The sequence below is a fragment of the Octodon degus genome, unplaced genomic scaffold (assembly GCF_000260255.1).
Source record: "Octodon degus isolate 3935 unplaced genomic scaffold, OctDeg1.0 scaffold00052, whole genome shotgun sequence".
NCBI classification, from domain to species: Eukaryota; Metazoa; Chordata; class Mammalia; order Rodentia; family Octodontidae; genus Octodon; species Octodon degus.
The window spans coordinates 1,907,946-1,913,009 of NW_004524628.1; positions in this window are offsets into that span (position 1 = coordinate 1,907,946).

Genomic DNA, 5,064 nt, shown 5'->3' on the forward strand with positions numbered 1-5,064 from the left:
AACAAACAAACAATAAAAAAACCTAGTCACTAATTCTGCAAAGAGGAAGTAAAGCTTGTGTACTTTTTAATCTACTTGAATTACCCTATAACCTTCCACTAGAATAGTATAAGCCAGAACACACAAGCAGTGTGTACAATCTAGCATATGTACAATACACCAAATCTTAAGTGGGGGGCTATTAGGGAAACAATAGAGTCTCAGAGGCTCTGGAACATGGAAAATCCCACACCCCAGCATATGCCTTATTCTGGAAATCCAAACAGCAGCCAGAGCAGACAGGGATTCTGTAGGATCCACTTGGCAGGTGAGGACAAAAGGAACCTGAGAAATGGGATGATTATCCTAGGAGAGTTTGGGCCATATAAATTGTGATCTGGCAAATAAAACTTTGCTTTCCCCCAAAGCAAAATTCCACTGAAGACAAATTATTAGAAGGGAAATTCAAATTCAGCAGGACAGGAAAGTGAAAAAGAAAAGGAAGTTCAGAGAAAAATCGGATTAAGTGAGGGGTGCCTGGTGGTTCAGGCCTGTAATCCCAGCACTCTGGGAGGCTGAGGCAGGAGGACTGCTAATTTGAGTCCAGCCTGGATGACGTAGCAAGATCCATTGTCACTGGATTTTGGAGTGCTGGAGTATTTAGAAGTAGTTTTAGGTTCTTTTTGTCTTGAGGAAAGAATTGGTGAAGAAAAATACAAAGGATAACAAGGCTTCACATTTATTAAAGGTAGGAAAAGAGACATGTTCTGCAGAGCGTTTGGATCAAGTAAAAGCTGGAAAAGAAGTACACTTTACAGTGTGACAATGAACTACTGTGTGAAGAGAAAACCCAATAATGGAGAGCTCAACAGTGACTATCCTTTTGTGTCTCCCACGCCTCGGGTTAACATCAGGTCTAGGCCATCCTACTGAAGACTTGCTGAAGTTCTCGCAAGAACTGAAGACAGCACTCTCACTGGGCCCATGTACAGGACCTAGGAAAGGGTTCTGCGCATGTGTGGTGGATCGCCAACTGGTGGTCAACTGGTAACACCCAGCTGAACTGAGCCACGTGGTGCTGGGTGTGGGAGGCCCGCCTGAGGATTGTTACAGGCAGCATAAGAGGCAGAATTGGGGAGAAAGAAGTTCAGAAGCTGTTGGGAACCTGTAGGGAGCTGCTGGTTTTCCTGGAGGAACTTGTCATGCCGGATTTTCTGATATAAACTGGGCTATTCTCATTAAAGGAGCTTGGTACCTGTTGTCACTGAGAAGGGCCACAATTCACTTTGGGAAGCTCTGATCCTCACTTTGTGACTCTCTTCCTGGCTCAGAAGGGGAAGATGGTGCACAGTTCTCAGTCTCCTGGAGATACTTAGAGCTCTGGCTTTCCTAATAGGAATTTGGCTGTTCTTGTCATCAGAGAAGCTCGGGACCTCACTGTCACTGAGGATGGCTGTGGTGCCTTTTGGGGGAGCTCTGGTTCTTAGAGTATTACTTGCAGGCTCCAGTGCAGATTTTTCACCCCGCTGGCACAGACCTTCCAGCTTTTTCCACTGACCTGTGGGCCTTTCCAGCACAGATCCGTGAAGTGGGCCCGTATCAGACATGGTCATGGGGTCTAGGCCTCCAGTTGGGCTTGTGGGGGGCCCTGAGATGGGCTGTAAGTCTCCAGCTGGACTCATGTAGAGCAGCACCGTGGGAACCAAGCCCTCAGCTGGAGTCTTTGTCTTTAGGTGTGGCTAGATTTCCTGCACTCTTTGTACGTGACTCTTTGGACGACTATTACAATGAAGCACCCTGTATTGTACTGTCTCCCCCTTACAAACCTCTGACTACAGCAGCGTGTGCCTGGAGCTCTGCGATGAGCACATCAGGCTCGCCTTCCCAGGCGGGCTGCTGCACCCTGACCTCCAGCCTCACCCTCGCAAAATGAAACGCGAGAAGAGGGCTGGGACTGTAGCTCAGTGCGAAGGCTCCGGGTTCAGGCTTCAGTACTGCATGCATGTACACATGCGCACACACACACACACACACACACACACACGATGAGGTGAAGAAAGTCCAAAAAAATCTGAAATAAAGCCAAGGAAGTGTGTCATGAAAATAGGAGGAAGAGTGGCAGTAATTATAATATATATAGTCTACAGGGTCTCACTAGGTAGATTGGACTCCTAGTGATCCTGCTGTTTTCAGCCTCCCAAGCGCTGGGATTACCAGCACACACCACCACGCCCAGGCTCAATCGCCAACTCAGCACTCCCTGGAGGGCGAGGCGGGCATGGTACGCTGGGGATTGAACGTGGCTGCTGCACTCTGCCTAAGCAGGTGCTTTAATCCACTGAACTATCTGGCCAGCCCAAGTTCAGTATTTCTTCTTCTTTTTTTTTTTTTTAAGTTCAGTATTTCTTGATGAAAGTTCAGAAAAACTAATTTCACACAAGATGAATAGTAATAAAATTATACACATATGAGTTTGGTCCCCAGTACCAAAAAATTATACATATAAAATTATTATAAGATAAAAGAAGTGTGGAGGGGCTGGTGAGATGGCTCAGTGGTCTAAAGCACCTACTATAGAACAAGCTTAGCAAAGCACAGGGACCACGGTTCAATCCTCCAGCACCACATGCCAGCCAGCCTTGCCCCCTGTGGGCTGAGCTGGCCACACACACACACACACACACACACACACAAATTAATAAAAAATTTAAAAAAAAAATGACAGGATCACATGTGGGCCAGGAAGATGGCTCAGCAGAATAAGCACTTCCCTGGCAAGTGCAAGGGCCTAAATTCAATCCCTGGTTCCACAAAAAATAAATAAATAAAGTGTGGAGCAGAATACATCCCTTTAGAAAAAGGAAAGGATGCTGATAAAAGAATTGAAAACCTCAGTCTCATATTGATTAAATCAAATAAATTAGGAAATTAGGAAATGAGTAAGCAACAAAATTAGAGTTAGGAGACTTGGGAAGAAAGATGACAGCATTCAGGAAAATTACGTGTTTGACGTATTCCTTCTTGGGGGACCTTTTTGGGAGAGGATTTCACTATGCAGTTCAAGCTGTCCTTGAACTCATTTTGTACACCAGGTTGGCCTCACACTCATAGCAATCCTCCTGCTTCAGCCTCCTGAGTGCTGGGATTACAGGTGTGCGCACTATGCCTGGATATTTATGACTTTTAATATTTGGATTATATAAGAAATTATATGATTGCTATTTTAAGCACTTTTTTTTTTGCATACTCTTTGCTTTCATTTTCTTCCTGTCTAAATCATTAATCTCTGCTTTTAGTTTTGATTTGAAGTTGGTATAAATAAACCTGAAGATTGCATTTCTGGTATTTTCTCTTCCCATATCACTCATAATTATACATCTATGAACAATATCCTAATGTGTTGAATTTTTGTGTTAAAGTTTTGTTTATAATGCTTCATATAGAACACTGATTTACTGTATATCACAATCAAGAGCACTATTTCTAAACAGTAGCTAATTCTCACCAGTAGGTGACACTAGCAGACTAATAATACTTTGTATAAACTTGTCCTCAAGTCTTTTAAAATCATTTATTTAATTATTTATTTGATACAATCTATTAGAAGGGATGAAAAGGTAATTTTAAAGATTTGCTATCTGAGCAACAAATTTGATAACAATATGCGATATATTTCCTAATCTTGTTTTGAAATTCTGGATCATTTTTATTGTTTTATGTTGCTTTGTTTTTGTCTTTGTTCTTGTTATTGACTTTTATTTCTTTCCTCTTTACAATAAATTTTAAGAATCTTTGCTTTTAATTTTTTTTTCATTGTTTTCATTACAGGGTCTAGGCGCTTATGCTGTTGAGCCATCTCCTCAGCCAAAGCCAAATTTTTGCTTTTCAAAGATTTCCTTCATTTGGATTTTTTTTTTTTTTGAATTAAGGGTTTGCATAGAAGATATTTATTTGGGAAATGCAGTAGACATCAGTAGGGAAGTGTCATAGCTGAACTGTGTTCCCCCCAGAAGCCATGTGCTTGAGTCCTGGTCTCTTGTACCTAAAAACATGAGAAAGAGATAATTAAGGTGAGATGCAATCTTTATGGTGGGCCCTCGTCTAAATGATTATGTCCTTACAAGAAGAGAAGGTTGGGGTGCAGTCCCTGTGGCTGAGGACCCTGTGGCTGAGGACCCTTGTATATCCTGTGATATACAAGGAAGGAGGATGGCGGAAGAAACCAACCCTGTCCACAGCTTGGCCTGGGACTGCGGGCCTCCAGAACTGCTGTGTAAGCCCCCAGCCTTCTGGCGCTGTGCTTTGGCCACCCTGGCAAACTACTCCAAGCAATGTGCAGGGGGCCAGCGAGGGGAGTGCAGACAGTGTAAGAGGCATTATCAAGTCCGCTACCGCTGTGAGCGGAGGGAATGTCGTCCCACAGAGAAACGCAAGAAAAAGCATGGGACAAGTGGTTCAGCATGGCCACACATGGGTCATGGAGGGGCTGGGATACTCAGATAGAGAAGGTTCCTGACTTATATTGGTTCAATTAATGAGTTTCCTTTTTTTTCCCCGGTGGAACTGGGGCCCTTGCGCTTATTCTACTGAGCCATCTCCCCGGCCCCTATGAGTTTTCAACTGTACAACGGTGCAAAAGTCGGGAGAAAGCGTAGTTAGTTTTTGTTTTTTTCTTGTTCAGGGTCTCACTACTAGATTGGACTCGTAGTAATCCGCCTGTTTAAGTGCTGAGATTACAGTCACGTGTCACCACGCCCATTCTCAATAGCTGTCTCAGCATGCAGGGGTGGGGGGTGGGGTGGGCAGGGCCTGCTCGGCAGGCCCAGGGGATCAAACCCCTGGCCCCTGCACCTGCTTGCAGGTGCTTTAATCTGCTGAGCTATTTGGCCAGCCCAGAAAGCATACTTGGAATTTGAGTCTTTTCCTGGGCCAGTGAGGGTGGATACAGCACTCTGTGGAGCTGCTGGGCAGCTTGACATCAGCTACGTGAACACAAGGGGAAACAACTGACACTCCGCAGGGCCTCGTGCTCCCAAGAGGTTTCCTAGGTTGGATGCATTAAAGTCATTTGCACCTTGGGATATT